The sequence below is a fragment of the Leguminivora glycinivorella genome, chromosome 9 (assembly GCF_023078275.1).
Source record: "Leguminivora glycinivorella isolate SPB_JAAS2020 chromosome 9, LegGlyc_1.1, whole genome shotgun sequence".
Lineage (NCBI taxonomy): Eukaryota > Metazoa > Arthropoda > Insecta > Lepidoptera > Tortricidae > Leguminivora > Leguminivora glycinivorella.
The window spans coordinates 14,600,585-14,620,218 of record NC_062979.1 but is presented as its reverse complement, the minus strand read 5'-3'; the positions used below and the strand labels follow the sequence as shown (position 1 = coordinate 14,620,218).

At 36.2% G+C, this 19,634-nt stretch overlaps 1 protein-coding gene across 1 annotated transcript in view; it reads left to right on the top strand.

Moving 5' to 3' along the window:
• LOC125229711 (trace amine-associated receptor 8b) overlaps positions 1-19,634 on the top strand; it is a 90,505-nt gene that overhangs the window by 50,218 nt on the left and 20,653 nt on the right. The window lies entirely within an intron of this gene.

The window sequence follows — 19,634 nt, the reverse complement described above, 5'->3', positions numbered from 1 at the left end:
TTTGACGACCGGTCTGGCTCAGTCGGTAGTGACGCTGCCATACTAAACCGCGGCGTTTGAATCCCGGTAAGGGCATTTATTTGTGTGATGAGCACAGATATTTTTTCCTAATTCATGGATGTGTGTAGGTATCAGTGGCGGCTGGTGAAAATATTTGTTAGGCAACACTGAGCATTAACCTACCTTAATATTAAGGTACTTTACTTGTGATAAATTTTAGGCAAGCCTGTGGGAATCGGCTTGTATGGACCAGCCGCTGCTGATAGGTATGTATTTATCTACTTAAGTATGTATATCGTCGCTTAGCTTAGCTTGTACTATGGGTATAGTACAAGCTTTGCTTAGTTTGGGGCTAAGTTGATCTGTGTAAGGTGTCCCCAATATTTATTTATTTATTTTATATTTTATTTTAAAACTTGACTGAAACATAACTATAATATCTTTTTCCCCTCACTAGCTCGGAAACACGTGTTTTGTCCTTTAATACCAGCGGGTAAAAACGCATTTTATCCACTAGTGGGTAAAGTAATTTGGCCTTGAATAAAGTCAAATTAACTGCTTTAAAATTGATAAAAGTAGGTGAATCTAGTAATAAAGACGATTTACCACCTGTGGAACTACTGGAAGCAGTGTTAAACGCATTTTTTGCGTTGTAGTTTCCTCGCTATAATGAGGGGAAAAGTTTTGTGTTACACTCGGGTGCAAATGTATTTTACTTCTCGTGTGTTAAAAAACTCGCAAGTTCAGGATTCTATTCTCGAACCACTCGCTTCGCTCGTGGTTCAACTATAGAATCCTTTCACTTGCTCGTTTTTCAATTCCGCACTCGGCGTTAAAATACAACTTTGCCCCCTTGTATAACAAATAACTATTAACTGAGTTGTTCTTAATGGACAATTTTTTTTCGATAAATCTAGTTAATAACACTAGTATATTAAACTAGAATTCCCAAATTGAAAGGGGGGGGGGGCTCCTTTCCATTTTAGCATTTTCGCTCCTGTATCGTCTTAAACAATGGAAACACGCCATTTTTTTCTTTGTCGCCACTGGTGACAAATGACGCTGTAGTGGCGCGGAAACGGTCACTACTTTCGGACACTCACCTAGATAGCCTCTCGGTTTTTGTTGCGAGCTGGGTTTATTATATAGGCGGGTTCATGTACTCATGGAAACGGTGTATTTATAGGTAATTGTGACAGTAGACAAAATGTGTCGGAAATTGTGGGCGTATCGTAAAGGAACCATGTCATCTTTATCTGTAGTTGATCACAGTTCTTAATGAAGTACTATAATCGTACACAAATATTACTGGACAAAACTGATTACACATCATATGGATGGTGATAAGCAATAATGTGTCAACCCACAAAAACTAAAAAAATGAGATTTTAATGCCATGTTATAGCTGGATTTTTAAACTTCTATTTGCAAAAATGACCTTTTCATTTTGAAAATTTTCACTATCCCAAAAGTAAAAAAATAGGTTAACACAAATCCTTTATCGTGTGTTGCCTGTTTTGCATTAATGTGTCAAGAACCTTAACTTATTAAAGTAATTGGCAGAAGACATATTTAAATTACAATAATGTGTTATGAGGGTTGACTCAACGATTTTTTTACACTTGACTCATTCTTGCAAAATGCAAAAAATGACATAGTTACCCACTATGAGACTTGAATGATTATTGCAAAATGATATTTTATTCGTTGTTTTATGCTACGACCCGTGTTATAAAACATAAGTCATTATTGTTAAATTATATTCGGGTCATAAATTGTTCGTTTTTGGTGTAAGTACCATGACACTATATTGTAAAATATAACTGTTCATATTAATTTATGTTTGAATAAGTTATGACTTAGTCCATTAGTATATTTTTGCACATGAATGGTAAATTCAGTACGAAATTGAACATTTTAAGTCATGAATATACATATTCGTTATTATAATTTGCAAACATTTTTTACAAGTACGTGTTTATATAAAAATCTAATATAAGCTACTATTTTTTTATAATTACTAATTACATTAAGACGTGTTAATGTATTGTATGCATAAAAATATTGTTTGATTTTTGAATACTTACTGAATGGTAGTTTATTATTTTGTTAAAGATATTTTATGTTTTCTTCTTGTACAAGTCATGAGTTATTCATAATTCATAATTTAAATGACTATAGACTAAGTCAGTTCTTAGCGTAAAAAAATATTTTGTTGTATATTTTAGATAAGTAGTTTATTTTTTTTAAAGATGATTGTTTGGTTTTTGTAACGATTTTTTGTTGAAAAAGCACAGATAATTTAAATATGTGTGTAGAAATGATCATTACTCTAATAGTTAATTTATAGTATTTTATTCAACAGGCGTTTAAAGGAGGTCAAGAAATATGAGTGGCGTACTTTCCACGAATATTTTGGAGTCAGTTAAACACCATTGCATACAATACTTTTACAACGACCATGCACTTAGTTTTTAATAGTTTTTTTTAATAATTCTCGCGAAATTCACACTGTTTCCTGTATTGCAAAGGTTTGCACTGTCAGCTCAGCTGCCCAAAGCCTTCCCGCGCACGCACGCAGTATCGTTAATGCATGCGTTGCCATGATTACAGAACCAAACAATGCGTTTTCAGTTTTTTCGATACGCACAATCCTGTAAATGACGAATAACAGTTCGGGAGTAGAAAAATCATTAAAAGGTTTGATTAATAAATAATGCATTGATTCCTACATACCTAATAACATAAGTGACCATGACTGATATGTTACTTAACACTTATAAAGTTAAAAATATGCATAGGTAGAGTATTTTACAACAACAATTTATGTGCTTTAACATGTTTATTTAAGACTCATAGATATTTTTAAACAATTAGCAAAAGTGGGTTAAGTATCATAACACAGTCTTGAAAAAGTTTGACGTCGTCGAACATTTCGCAATAAAAGAAAAGGGCACTATTTCGTCAAATTGAAGTTTGTTTTGAAATTAAGCTACAATAATCACTACTACTGAACGTATTATAGCTGAAAAACACAACAATCTATATAAAAACAATTTTTTTTAAGAGAAACACAAAAAAATGAGAAAAAATCTTTAGACGCCATTTTCTCAAAATGGTTGGCGTGTGGGTTGACACATTGTTGCTTATCAGCATCCATATAATAGGTACATTTTGCCTATTATTTCAAGCAAACTGCTGGATTTTTTTCAGTGACTACCACCAATACCGTAACTCCTTGCACCATTTCGTACTCCGACATTAGTGAAATAAATATCAGGACATATTTACAAAGATTGATCACCACAAGTTCAAGAAAGCTTGTGTTGTGGGTATGGGTACTCAGACAACGATATATAGTATTATTATAATATAGTAAAGCACCCTTGACTCAGAAACAAATAAATGCTCTTACCGGGATGCAAACCCAGCTTATCGGAATCGGCTTAGCAGGCAGGGTTACCACCAACTAAGCCAGACCGGTCGTTAAAGACATAATATAATATATACAACGTGTTTCCGGTATCACTCAAAACCTCAGACACCCCAACTGATTTTTATTTTTTTAAACTCATCTAGAGTATTCATCTTTTAATCTGATGGTTACTTTTTTTTAATTGAATTTTAAATTTTCTGTACAGCTCTACTTGACTTTTAGCTCTACACTCAATAAAATAATTGCTAACTACCATCATAACTGCTGCCTGCTGCCTGCTGCTGACTCTGTAACTGTGTCTCTTTTGTTTCCTTTATGTACAATAAAGCTTATACATACATACATACATACATACATAAACCATAATACTATTTATTTGTGTAAGTTACTGCAACGACATAAGGTTTACCAATGGACAGCTAAGATGTCACTGTAAAACACTTTAAAGCTTAATTTGTCATAGTAAACTTCAAATTGGACAAGTAATCGCAGTAAGCAAATTTAAACCCAATATTCAAAGTGACAAGGTTGTAATTAGGTACGAGTTCAATTTGTTATGACTTATGATAAACATTAAGATTAAACTGACAAACAACGTCAAACTCGTAGCGGAAAAAATAATCGTTCAAGTAACCAGCCAGTATTAATACCCCCAAATACTGAAAAAGGTAAAACAACCTCTATCAATGCGATATACACAATGTTGTATTACGAATACAATAGAATAGGCACATAAAAATAACTAATAATACTAATTTAAATAAAAATATTACCCCCATCAAGATATAGCTCAATCGATTCTACTCTCGATTCTGAACAAACTGTTTTCAGGTATTTATTGTTAAGTGAAACACGGTGTATTGATGTATATGTAAAACGGGCGGTATTTATTTTTGTTACATGTACCTACTACGCACTTTTTTAGACTAAGATTCTGACGATAACGTTCAAAGCAAATACTGAGAGCTTCTACACAACACGAAGTTGGCAAGCACGGTCGCGTGATAAACGATACAACGCCAGCCCGTCCTTTTCCCACTATTTCTAAGTGCGATAGGGATGCACCGATGCGATAAAGTGTATCACGCTAGTGTGCAAAACCCGCAGTTCTTTGATTTCTTATAGACATCTTAATTGTATCGCTTAACTTCAAACTTGGGTAAATCCATTCTGCTGTATAAAGGTTGATTATATAAAAAGTATAATATTGACCTGAAAGATAATCAACCTTATAGCAGAATGGATTAACCCAAGTTTGAAGTTAACACTTTCGCTACCAAGAACCCGACTGTCGGGCACACCGCTCGTAGAAGCGTAGCCGATTACATGGGTTTCCCCGTATGTAGCGAAAATGTCGTAGCGCCGCGTAGAGCCCGGTTTCGAAAGTGTTAATTGGTAGGTACCTATTGAACAGTTGCGTTTCAACATTTTACCACGGTACACTAAACGATATTATGATTATGATTATGATTACTCATCAGAGTACTTTATATCTTTCTATACCCTCATAGGGTTAGATACGCACTGCAGTGTGGGAGCACCTTTATTCTTATCTCTCTACGTGGCTTATTACCCTTTACAACAACCATAAAGGAATAATATTGTACCTTATAAAGCTACGCATAAACATCATCCCAATGTTTGCCCTAAACGATCCCCACTTCGTTATGAACTCTGTTTAAGCATTCGTAATATGTATGAGTCTAAGTAGTGATGTGCCATATCGTCACTACTTTGAAAAAAGTATCTTCTTCTGTCAATGAAAAGAAAAATGTAATAAGTATGTATGTAATGCATATATAGACTTACTGCGTTTCAACTTTGAGGAGCAGTGTGAGATACGAGATTTTTTCAAAGTAGTGACGATATGTTGTAATTTTTCCCAGAAGACCAATTATGGCGGTAATTCTATCGTACTTCTACTTCATGCCCGTTTCAATCAAGAAACGAATCGAGAAGTGCAATCTTCGTTCTAAACAAGTGTAACTGAAAAGAATAATTTTAAAACTACTAGAGAGAAATAGAAAAACGCGTTCTTCGCACAAACAGGACTTTTAAAAATAAAATTAGTTCATTCCCACGGCGTAAGAATCTAGCATAGAATATTATAAAAATTCATAACGAGAAGACAACAAAAATATGACACAAAAGCAAGCCGCCGCCGCCGCTATAGGTTCCCTCAGGCGACTTCGTAACTTTCTACCTATTCCTACAAAGATTGCGCTTGCTCAGACATTACTTCATCCCATTCCTGATTATGCTGACATTTCTTATTTGGATATTACTGATGATCAGCTAAGTAAGCTTGAACGCATTCAAAATGTCTGCATTCGGTTCATATTTGGGCTGCGCAAATACGACCATGTTTCCAGTTTTCGATCTCAACTAAAATAGCTCCCCATCCGTCGTCGTCGGAATTCTCACATAATTTCTCTTCTTTATTCTATACTTTTTAATCCAGCAACTCCCCGCTATCTCAAGGAGCGTTTCTCTTATCTTAATTCAATTAGATCCTCTCAAAATTTCCTTCTATCTGTGCCATCTTCATCTTCCAAATTTTATAATCGTTCATTTACTTTCCAAGCTATTCGACTATGGAACTCTCTCCCTGTTGAGTTAAGACGTTCTCAATCTATTGCCTCTTTTAAATAAAACCTTAAAGAATACTATCTTTCCCTTCCTTAGATTTTATGAATGACACTGTTGTTTGTTTCTTTATGAATATAAACCTTTTTATATATGTATTTATGTGTGTATGTTTATGGTTATACTTATTTATGTATGTCTCTTTGAATGAGTGTTTTGTGTTGTTTGGTTGTATTTAAATTCTACTTCTCATATTTCTTAGAGCCACCTACTATATATTCTGATTATATTAACTCCAGTACCCAAAGGTTGTCTGGAAGAGATCGCTCTTAAGCGATAAGACCGCCTGTTGTTACCTCTGTTTAATTTGTTTTGTTTCTTGTGTATTACTTGTAAACTATGTGAGGTGTGCAATAAAGAGTATTGTATTGTATTGTAAAGCAAGATACGTGTCAACCTACCTTTTGAATTGGTAAATACTCGTAGTTTATATATATATATATATTTGTTTTCTCGTATGGTTTATCTTCTCTTTCGTATATACATAGACAGGTATAGAAGATTTAATGCACGGTTCCCGTAAATATTCAATCGCAATCCCCATTGATTTTTTGATCGCCGCCTTAGACGTTACACTTGCTAAAAATAAATCGGGTTACGTCTAATGTTTTTCAAATTCCTCAATGTTCCTTACATGAATGTCTCATAGGCAATATGAATGTACTCGGTAAAGCATTTAAATCCCGTAACACATCACTGGCTGTGTGTCGACATTATTATGCAATGTGGTTATTGATTTTTCATCAGTGTTGGAGGCGCACTGTCTTTTGATAGCTTGCTGACACTTGGTTGAATCCAGAGCACCTAGTATCCATCCATACTAATATTATAAATGCGAAAGTAACTCTGTCTGTCTGTCTGTCTGTTACGCTTTCCCGCTTAAACCACGCAACCGATTTTGATGAAATTTGGAACAGACAATCTTTGGACCCTGAGACAGAACATAGGCTACTTTTTTTTCGAAAAAAAGGGATGAAGGGGTTGAAAAAGAGGTTGAAAGTTTGTATGGGATTTCTTAATTTTAAAAGATAAAACCATGAAACTTTATATTTTAGCACTTGATAAGAAATCATTGAACATCTTGATAACGAATAGGGATAGGGATAGGGACAGGGACAGGGACAGGGACAGGGACAGGGACAGGGACAGGGACAGGGACAGGGACAGGGACAGGGACAGGGACAGGGACAGGGACAGGGACAGGGACAGGGACAGGGACAGGGACAGGGACAGGGACAGGGACAGGGACAGGGACAGGGACAGGGACAGGGACAGGGACAGGGACAGGGACAGGGACAGGGACAGGGACAGGGACAGGGACAGGGACAGGGACAGGGACAGGGACAGGGACAGGGACAGGGACAGGGACAGGGACAGGGACAGGGACAGGGACAGGGACAGGGACAGGGACAGGGACAGGGACAGGGACAGGGACAGGGACAGGGACAGGGACAGGGACAGGGACAGGGACAGGGACAGGGACAGGGACAGGGACAGGGACAGGGACAGGGACAGGGACAGGGACAGGGACAGGGACAGGGACAGGGACAGGGACAGGGACAGGGACAGGGACAGGGACAGGGACAGGGACAGGGACAGGGACAGGGACAGGGACAGGGACAGGGACAGGGACAGGGACAGGGACAGGGACAGGGACAGGGACAGGGACAGGGACAGGGACAGGGACAGGGACAGGGACAGGGACAGGGACAGGGACAGGGACAGGGACAGGGACAGGGACAGGGATAGGGATAGGGATAGGGATAGCGATAGATAGATAGATAGATAGATAGATAAAAACTTTTTTCATTTCCACAACATACATGGTTTAAATTACTAAAAAATTAAGTACATGCAACTTAAAATTAAGAAAAAACAATCTAATCTAAAAAATCTAAACTAATAATGATACGACCATGTGTCGTGGCAGAGAATTGGCGCTGGCTCAGCATGATGATGCGGCAAGCCCATGGCAAGCCACATCGCTGATATTCTGCCAGAACCTTTTATAAAAGTTTGTGCAACGCTTTATTATAAGTACGTTCATGTAAGTGTCTGTGTACATGTTGTGTTAGTGTGAGCAAGTCTCTATGTGTATGTATCTGTATGACAGTCGTAGCAAATATATAAATTTTTCAATAGTGTTATCTGTATTTTAAAAACATAGTGGCAGAAGTACGCAATGCAACCAAAACGATATATATATATATATATATATACATTTAAAAAGAAAGAGGAGTTTCAGCCTTTTTCTTTTTGCTCCTTTAAAAGGTGTAATCGATACTTATGCTTGAAATTTAGTTTGGTTCTTAAACGACGAATGGGTGGAGGAATATTGTTCCAGCAGTTACTTGCACGGTACCGAAAACTCCCCCTAAAAGCAGCAGAACTGTGTCTGGGTACCCGTAGTACGGCCGCTCTTGACGATCGAGGTTGATGGTGGGTATTAGAGTGCCATACAAGTTTTTTAAAGAGATACGAGGGCTGTTTCGTTTGGACGGTATCGAATAGCAAGCATGCAAACATAAGTTCTTGTCGAGCAGCCATTTTTAACATATCCGAGTTATTTAAATATGGCGTTATGTGTGTCCTAGGTGGTATTTTGAAGCAATATCTAGCGCAAGCATTTTGTACTCTTTGAATGAGACGATAGCGATAGCGATAGCGATAGCGATAGCGATAGCGATAGCGATAGCATAGCGATAGCGATAGCGATAGCGATAGCGATAGCGATAGCGATAGCGATACGGATACGGATAATATGGGTATCGTTAGAGGGATTCGGATAATCGGTCGGCGGTCTCTTACAATCAATGTGCTCTAAGACGATCATTGTTTGCTTGCTTGAAGATTACGTTTGCGATAAGTATAAGCAAAATGTAAAAAAATTTAAGGGATAATAGAAAAAAGTACTTTTTACCCACCGATCATAGTGTCGAAATACGGGCTATGTGGGATGTTTATAAAGGTTTCCCCAGCGTATATAGAATTACCTACGCTGTGGTCGATGTGTAATATTTCTACAATCATTGCAAGCAAAAGTATTATGTGCAATCGAAATAATCGCAGATAAATATACCTACAGAGAAACCTAAGGATCCAAATGAAAATCTTAATGAATACTTTTATTACGCGGGCGAAGCCGCGGGTAAAAGCTAGTAAAATTATATGTTCCATTTATGAATGAAGATGAGTTGTGGTTCCAAAATGTCTCAATAGTGTAATATTTTTGGTTACAAGTTACAGTCGGGATTTGTCCCGCTGTACCTTACACACGGTAGAACCATTAAAGATGCTCACCGAAAAGTTTACGCTTTGGAAAGACTAGAGGTACACAACAGTCTGTTAACTGTGTTTGTTGAAAAACGTGTTCAAGACAATCGCTTGGGTTAAGTTGATTGTTATCTTCTAACCCTTCGGTGACAAATTGAAAACGTGCGCGGAAATCCCGATACATCGCAAATTTTGCGTGTAAGTGGTTTTGGGGCAGTTAAGAAATATACGAGGTACATAGTATATCCGTGTATATACCAATACGTAGTTTTATTCATTTAATTAAGTATATCATGATATTATAACAGGTTATAAGTTTATTTTGTGCTAAAATTAATAATATTATATTCAATATCGTAGGTAAGCACTTTAGATATGTTGTGGGTTTACATTATAATATAATGCATGCATGAATTACCTCACGGCAAAAGCTGGCGCGATACCGCTCAAGAGTAGTGGTAAAGTGATGTGCTCTTGTGTTGGAGGCAAAAACTCATTTTGGGTTATCGCACCATCCAAGTAAGTAAGTACAAACTTGAGGCGGGCGTTCTTCTTAAAAAGGGTAGGCAGAGTTTAATGTGAAACTCCTCAAATTTCAGTGTCACTATTCGCTAACAAATAGTTATTTGTTTTACAAGGGGGCAAAGTTGTTGTTTAATCGCACGTGCCAATATTGATACCCGAGCAAGCGAAAGATTCCAATATATAACAGTTCAAAAAGTGGAATCTTGAGAGTTGAGAGGGTTTCAAGTCACGTAGGTTAAACAAACTTTGCCACCGAGTGAAACACAAAATTTTTCACCACACCAACACGAGCAAAATACTGAGTATAAAACATCAAACTAAATCAAATCCATCAATTGATTCAAAATCATCATTTATAGGTAAAATCTACCAGCCAGTTTAAGAAATCAAGTTAAAATTTGTATGAAATTACTTTGCACTCTTGTTGATAAAATGCAATTTTGCTATCTGTTTTCGAATAACAAAGAGAGCCATTACCAGTTGGTGTGGTGAAAATTAAATTGTGACATTTGCTGTGACATGTTGATAGCCCATAGCCGACAACCTAATTACATAAAAAAATATCCCATAGTCGACACGTACGACACCCACGGGAAGAAAAGGGTCGATGAAATTCTTACCCCGCCAGCACACGGGGAGTGTAAAAAAATATTTGCCTGTTTTAGCAGTACCTATAAACCGCTTGTTCTGAGTCGGCCAATAGATCCGGTTAATTTTTTTTCTACGCTGAAGAGTGTATAAGGTGGTATAAATTTAACAAAACAATGAATTTGTACGAGAAAAAAAAAGAAGCTTTTAAGATGAAAGGGCTTGATAAAAAAATTAAAACATTATTATTATATAGGACATGTGATCAATAAAAACTCTCATTGTCAAACTTCAACCAATTTCAACTTGATTTTTTGAAACCATAAGTATGATTCTTCTTCTTATTCCTCCTACCCTTATCCCACGTTATGTGGGGTCGGTACAACATGTCTTCCTCTTCCATTCTCCCCTATCTTTCGTCATCTCAACACTCACATCTTTCTTTCTCATGTCCTCTTTCACACAATATATCCATCGTTGTCTGGGTTTACCCCTCCCTCTCCATCCATCAACATTCATCTCTAACATTCTACCAACATTATTACCATAAGTATGATTATAAAGCTTTATATTCCAACCTTTATTACCACAATTAGTACCATGTAAAGTAGTTTTTAACGAGCTATAAGAGCTTCATTAAAAACTTTAATCGCCCAATGAAGCGTACTGGGTTAATAAGCTGTAGGGGAGTAAAATAAATTTTAGGGTACCTAGTTTCACCTTTTGGTCTTTTTCATTGAAACAGGATTTATTTTAAGTTTTTGTCATATATCTGTTTACTATGTGTAAACAACTGATTAAATTTTAATTTCTTGCTCGTAAAATAGCTAAGCAATATCATTCGTAAGTAAAATAAACCACTTTATAAGATTTTAGAGCTTCTTATAACATATTATGTTCTAAGACAGATAATATCATACCTACATTTTGCTTTTGACAATAAGATGAGCTATTCTAGTGTAAAATTGTAGAAATAAAATATAACTCAAAGAAAAAAACATACACTATTATTGCAATCTGTAAACAATATTCATTAATTAATAATTAATTTATAATTTAATTATTTTATTATTTAATTTATAATTTATATATAGTAGTGTGACTACTTGAAAAAAGAACAAATCAAAAAATATTCAATAAAATAATTTGATTTGTTCCCTAGTTGTACAATATTCATACGTCAAAAATTACCTATATAGTTACGAAGAAAGTGGTGCTCTAAAGGAATGAATGTAAATAAATATACATCAATATAATTTACCTACTTTCTTATATTATTAACATATTGAAAGATCTGGTATAAGATTATCACCTTAACACTATATATTTCCAAAGGTGGCAGTCGCGAATAACGAAACTAGGAAACATCCATCGACATAACGGGCCCATAAAAGGTAAAGTTGGAAGGTTAGTGCCAACGTGGTCAGCTTATATTTGGTGTGCTCGCTAGAATTAACGACACTGCCAAACTTGTGACTTACCTTGGAAAACATTATTGACATGGTTTTGCCATAGTCGGAACATTGTCAGCTTCTGTGAAAATTATACTTTTGTTTGTTTTGTTTTTTATTTATGGAGGTGACAATGGCTTTCTTTTCACCCCTTTTATTATAATTTCTAATAGCAGTAGTATCGACAGTTTTTGATGTTTTGATGATACAAATGCATTAAAAGGTCTCTGTTAAAATATACAAATAAAGCATGTCAAGTTTTGAAGTAAAATTAATATTCTCTACAATAGTCGAGTCACTCTTGTCGCAAAACAAGTTGCGGTAAAAACAACCAGTGTACTATAAATCAAAGTGTTTCTCTGTATAATATTTGTGGTATGGCGCTGATGGGCACAAAGTAAGTAGTCTTGTGTGAAGCAATCGATTTTGTCGACTTGAAGAACTCGAACAAAGCGTGTTTGATCATAAAAAGGAGCAAAAACTCAAAGTAAAGAGCTTTTACACACAAAAACGTTTGCCATTTACGAAAAAGTCCTTGTCCTCCAACAAACAACAGACTAGTAAGCTTGTAGGTTTTCAATCAGCACATCTTCGGTAACATTATTGCCGAATTCTGCAAACAAACATCGGAGGAGGAAAAATGTCCGATTTCTGGAGCCTTTAAATCACATCGTAACATCTCCCTTTGTGTTTTTATGACTGCTATCCGGGAAGCAGCTGATACAATAGGTACGATATATTCGACCTATCGAATTTGAATTACGAAGGATTACGTAGGCATAGTCATATTCGAGAAAATATAATAATTTATTGGAAGGTAAGGTAATATTTTATGGAAGAATGAAAATCTGAAAATCGTAAAAGTGTTTTTATAGCGGCCCAGTCGTTGAAAAAAAGTATTAGGTAATAAAAAATTGAAATTCATAGCTTAGCTTGGAAATCTTTATATATTTTTAATAATAAGATACCTGCGTTATGTTTACCATTTGAGAAAGTAAATGTTTTCTTTTGTTGTAACAAAGCTGAATGAAGTATTTACGAAAGGTATTGAGTGTGATCATGTGATGTTGATATTTACCTATCGGTTAGGTTAGGTTAGGTCCCCTTGTTCCTCGTAGATAACCAAGTTTGCTAACTGGTTTTCTATGAGGAAAAATAATTCTTCTTAGCTAACTGGGTTATGAAATAGGATTTTTTTTCTTCGTAGAAAACCATTACTTTTTGCAGTTTTCATAACCGGGTGAGCTAAGAAGAAAAAAATCTTCGAATCGATCGAAAATCGAATTTTCCTGTGCCGCGTTAAGATATTGTTTGTAATTTAATATTAAGCGCGCCATTGGGGTGAGAGGGGAGAATATGGAGCAAGGCATACAATACCTATGCTCAAACAATGCCGTGCCCAAAATCAAAAATGTACGCCAACACTTATTAATTAATAAATACAGGCAATTAAAACACATGATATGTAGAAAAAAATACTTACTTTTCAATTTAGGTTTCTAGTAGGCTTAGTTGTTTTTTTGTTACCTAAGCCTAAAGAAAATACAACTAAGCCTGTATTTTTGTAAAGGATTAGCTGTAATTTTATTGTTATTTTATAATTAAATTGTAATGTTATTATAAATTATTGTTAGTTGTTGTTCTTTACAGTCTGTTTAACTATTTGAAGTTAATATTTTTAACTCTAGAAATTATCGCCGTAGGAAATACAAGTTCGAATCCGTATTTACTTTCTCAGTTAAGTCTACTAATTCGTTTCAGTAAATTAAGCGTCAAAATAAGCCAATAAATTCGGGAAAATCTGAACTCGCCCTGGGGGTTTACTGGTAGTTGGAACGACTCTGTACACATTTACACACGTGTAGGTGCATACAGGCTGTTTCAATGAACGTAATACAAAACATGCTTTCAAACTCTGCTTCCTATAGCTAAAATACTATGTTAGGTCGCGTGTTGTTAAACTAGTTAATAATCACTAAAATCATCGTTTTCCTAAATCCTGTTATTTTGGTCACAACATGGTTACCCTACCTAAGTTGCTAAGAGAAAATAGGTAGTTCGAATCTAGTTTTGTACTATAAACTCACCTTTTTGTTCATCTAGACTAGACTGACATTTTATGAATAAAATGCATTCTGACATGATACATGTAATAATCAACACCTTGATAACTGATACGACACCTACAACAACTGGCCTATTATAGGAAGGCATGGCATAAAGTCAAAATGAGTGACCACATTTAGAGAATTGGATTTATTTATTTTATTAGAAAATTAACAATATTTAATGACGTAAAATTGTAGGACTCAATACTATATAATTATATTCTTCGTCGTTAATAGAGCCGGAATCACTTATTTTGTACTACATTCATTGAAACACCCTCTATATTTGTCTACCGTTCCTTATATTTTCTCACCTATGTGGGCGATGGGCTTGCAACCTGTCACTGCAACCTCACAATTTCGGTTTGCTGACGACGGTCGCGCGTCGACGATGCGACGCGGCGCGAGGAAATCAAACCTTTGATCTCTATGGAAGTGTCAAATCAAATCAAAATATTCTTTATTCAATTAGGCTTACAATAAGCACTTTTGAATTGTCAACAATGTACAATATTCATTTTATTCTAAATATCACAGCAATCTATTGGTGCAATAAACAATATTGTTTTAAAACTATATTGAATTAAAATGATATCAATCTAAATTGTATAAAAAATACTGGTCTAAAAACTTCTAGAATAAATACTAAATGTCAAAAAAAAAAAATTGTATGAAGATACATTGAATTATCAATATCATCATTAATAACCTATATAATTAATTGTGTTCAGCAATACTTGTATCCCACGGTGTCTCATCATTCATGTAGTCTTGTGTGCTATAGTAGGCTTTAGAGATCAGTATACGCTATACATAATGTTTAAATCGATTATAATTTTTAAGAAAAAAAAAAACCGCCTTCCTTTGGGGTTCTGGTGATAAATACATTCAAATGTTGGATTATGTTATCTATTCGTCTGTATATTTTTTAATGTTTGTTATTCGATATCTCCGTCATTTCTGAACCAATTTTGAAATCTGGATGATTCTGAAGTACTTACAGATGAGAATGATTATTAGAACGGAACTCTAACCAGGAGCGGCTCACTCTTCATCAGCAGTTCCACTGCACCAAATGTCACTGTCCTGGACGTAAATGCATGCTGTTCTTATAAAAATACCAAAGTCACTATAAGTGTGCCGTTCAGATTTGAGGAGTTCCGTTCTGAACATCATCAGCAGGTCCACTGCACCAAATGTCACTGTTCTGGACGTAAGTGCATGCTGTTCTTATAAAAATACCAAAGTCACTATAAGTGTGCCGTTTAGATTTGAGGAGTTCCATTCTGACCATCATCAGGAGTTCCACTGCACCAAATGTCACTGTTCCGTACGTAAATGCATGCTGTTCCTTTAAAACAACAAAAATCACCATATGTATGCCTTTCAGATTTGAGGTTCCCTCGATTTCTCCAGGATCCCATCATCAAAACTGGGTTCTGAGAAAAATAGGACCAATCTGTATGCATTCAATAAAAAAAAAAATTCAAAATCGGTCCAGTAACGACGGAGATATCGAGGAACAAACTTTAAAAAAAAAATACAGACGAATTGAAAACCCCTTCCTTTGAGGTTTGGAAGGCGGTTAAAAAGACAGTTCAGTGATGGCATGGATGGATGTCTTAGGTGGGTCACGTCGATGAACTATCGATGATAGGCGATGCGATTCGACGCGACGGCAGTAGTCGCGCGACGGTCGTGCGCCCGTCGTCCACGCTAGCCACGGGCACTGACACTTGAGCAGTCCTATGTGCTCTGTATGTGCTATGTCATAGCATAAATATATACAATACACACTGTACAGCAGAAACCGAGGCAGGAATCCGCGATTATTACGTCACACAGCTCATGAGCCAAGTGGAACATATCCCTGACCCATTTAGGGCATCGCGACTGTACCCAAGCACCTAACTTGTATTGTGGGCACTAGATTACTCGTATTGTTGTCTTATGCTATTCGTGACATGTTGAGATGCAGGCATTGCATGCCGATCAGGTAAACACTCTTATTTACACGTATAGGTACTTCTAGAACGATGTACTTAATACGAAATTAGATTTCATTTACACACTTTGACAAGGTACCCTGTACAGTCGCCATCTGAGATATCGGAGATGTCAAAGGTGTCACAGATATCAGAACACACACACACGCACACGTTGTCTTGACCAAAAGAGACGTGTTCCGATATTAATTGTGTACGAGAGCTTCGGGAGCTCTGCGTGCGTAGCCTAATGCACAAACGCTAACGAAACGCTCGTCGCTATCTCTATCGCTCGTGCGTAATTGGCGTGACAGAGCCAGACTACCTTTCGCGGCGTTTCGTTTTCGTTTCGCGTCGTAGAAATGCCATTCGGCTACGGGGCCTGACATATTCTATGGCGACTGTACCGGTATACCGGTAGACTTATCTCCGAGTGTCGCGACGGTATCTCGTCCACTAGCCTAGCGTGCCTGTCCCTCTGTAATTATCACCTCAGGCGGAAAAGACGGTCGTCTTAGCCACAGTATAAGGACGACTCAGTAATAATTCTTCTAACAAATTTTGCGCCACGCGGTTTGTCCTTGAGTAGCGCTCTGCGCGAGCGAGGTAAACATAAAACATAAAAAATGTATTTATCTTCACGAACATTAATCATAAAAGTGCAGAGAGTACATGCGGAACCGGAGGATGCCGGTCGCGTCAGTACGCGCCGCGCTGCGTAGCGCTGCCAAGACCGCGCGCGGCGCGTGCGAGAGAGCCAAATACCGATCGCGGGAGATTAACCACTGAGTCGTCCTTATACTGTGTCTTAGCTTTATCTCACGTGCGAAATACTGCCGGCCTAGCCAAAGTGACAATCGTTGACGCTTCGTGGCGATCGAAATGAAGTGTGTCTCTGTTGTGCCACTACAGAAAAATTATAAGGAGAGCGTAAGCGACCGATTGTAAATAAATAAATATTATAGAACATTATTACACAGATTGATTGAGTCCCACGGTAAGCCCAAGAAGGCTTGTGTTGTGGGTACTCAGACAACGATATACCTATTATACAAATACTTATATACATAGAAAACATCCATGACTCAGGAACAATCTGTGCTCATCACACAAATAAATGCCCTTACCGGGATTCGAACCCGGGACCGCGGCTTAGCAGGCAGGATCACTACGCACTAGGCCAGATCAGACGTCAGGCGACGTTGACTACAATATTTTTGTCTACTTTTTACGTTTTTCATTGATAAAAACTACCTCATGACTTGTATCACGTCTCAGATTTGACTGTCTATTTGTATTTCAACGTCCTCGTAAACAAGCGTTCGTAGCAATCAATAAATATTTCCGATATTCAATTCCCTTATTATGAAATGTATTTTTTCTACTTGTCGACTGTAATCTGTCAATTAGGACACCACAGACTAAACTATAAGTGCTAACTTTTCAGTGTTGGATACTCTATGGCAGTTCCGACTCAATTATAATAAGCTCATTATAGTTGACTTTAGTTAACTGTAATAATTTCAAAAATAGAACTTCATACAATTTCTATACTAATTTGCGATATCTGGCAAATTTTCCTGCATCTGAAACACATTTTTTTTTATCTGTCGCGTTATCGGCCAATCAGAGACGGTTATTACAAACAATTGGTTGCTAGGTAATTCGATGTTGATACAACGGTGAACGACTCTATTAACATTAATTTTAACTTGCATGAATGGTGATATTTCCGTCCATTGATGATGAAGATGATGACTCGTAGAAAAAGTATTGTACTCGACTGAAAAGGTACTCGACTGAAAAGCTTTGTATTATATCACGCTTGTATAAAATACTATCTTATGCCTCCGCTGAGCTTCTATCACAAGCGAAGCGAACATTGTCATTTTCTGTGGAGCCCCTTATTGGCTACTAATTCTCTTTTAATTATATTTCTATTTTGTCTATTTAAACCTTCCTCATACGCGTGGAGAGATATTTAAGGAAATATGATCACGTTATTAACTAAAATATTCCTGATTTCCTGCATCTAAGCGGATAAGCGGAGCTACGTATTAATTTTCGACTAAACCATTACAGAAGAGAATATATCTATAACTTTGGCATAATTATAGTTAGGTCCATTATAGGAAACAGAATAACATACTCAGTTAGTTTTTTTATTCGTATCTTTTTTCTGAAAAACGCCATACACCTGCGATAGATGTTACATCAATTGCTGTTAAGAAACGCGCTTTGTGTGTTTGATATGAGATTGACATGTCATAGTTTTGACATTTACTTAGTGAGAGTTCATTGTAAAGCCCATTTCTCAACACTAATTTGATGTAACATCTATAGCACTGCAGGTGCACCTATGGTTTAAAAAAAATACGAATTTAAGAAAACTAACTATGCCATTCTGTTTCCTATAATGGACCTAAGTATAATTATGCTGAAAACGGAATTTAATAAAAACACGGCGTATAATATACAACGAGTGGCACTGAAACCTGAGTAGTTTCATGTGCTCTGTCTACCCCTTCATGGGACACAGGCGTGATTGTATGTATGTATGTATGTATGTGTTTCCGGTATCACTCAAAACCTCAGACACCCCAACTGATTTTTATTTTTTTAAACTTATCTAGAGTATTCATCTTTTAATCTGATGGTTACTTTTTTTTAATTGAATTTTTATTTTTCTGTACAGCTCTACTTGACTTTTAGCGCTACACTCAATAAAATAATTGCTAACTACCATCATAAACCATAATACTATTTATTTGTGTACGTTACTGTAAAACACTTTAAAGCTTTGTCATAGTAAACTTCAAATTGGACAAGTAATCGCAGTAAGCAAATTTAAACCCAATATTCAAAGTGACAAGGTTGTAATTAGGTACGAGTTCAATTTGTTATGACTTATGATAAACATTAAGATTAAACTGACAAACAACGTCAAACTCGTAGCGGAAAAAATAATCGTCCAAGTAACCAGCCAGTATTAATACCCCCAAATACTGAAAAAGGTAAACAACCTCTATCAATGCGATATACACAATGTTGTATTAAGAATACAATAGAATAGGCACATAAAAAATAACTAATAATACTAATTTAAATAAAAATATTACCCCCATCAAGATATAGCTCAATCGATTCTACTCTCGATTCTGAACAAACTGTTTTCAGGTTTTTAGTGTTAAGTGAAACACAGTGTAGAAGGTATATCTTAGAAGCTTACCGTGGAAATTATGAACGTCAATCGTCTTATAATAAGTTATACGGTTGCATTTAATTGTCATCGTTGCTTTCATATATTTTTTGTATGAAAACTAATGGGTAGGTAGTGGCAATCAGATCGCAGAATTATGTTTTATGAAAACGATACGTATTTAAAGGATGTACCTCTATACTAATGAGACACATCTCGTTAATTAAATAAATAAGTAATATTGGGGGACACCTTACACAGATCAACCTAGATATACATACTTAAGTATACACCGTGTTTCACTTAACACTCAAAACCTGAAAACCGTTTGTTCAGAATCGAGAGTAGAATCGATTGAGCTATATCTTGATGGGGGTAATATATATATTTTTAATTTGTATTATTAGTTATTTTTTACGTGCC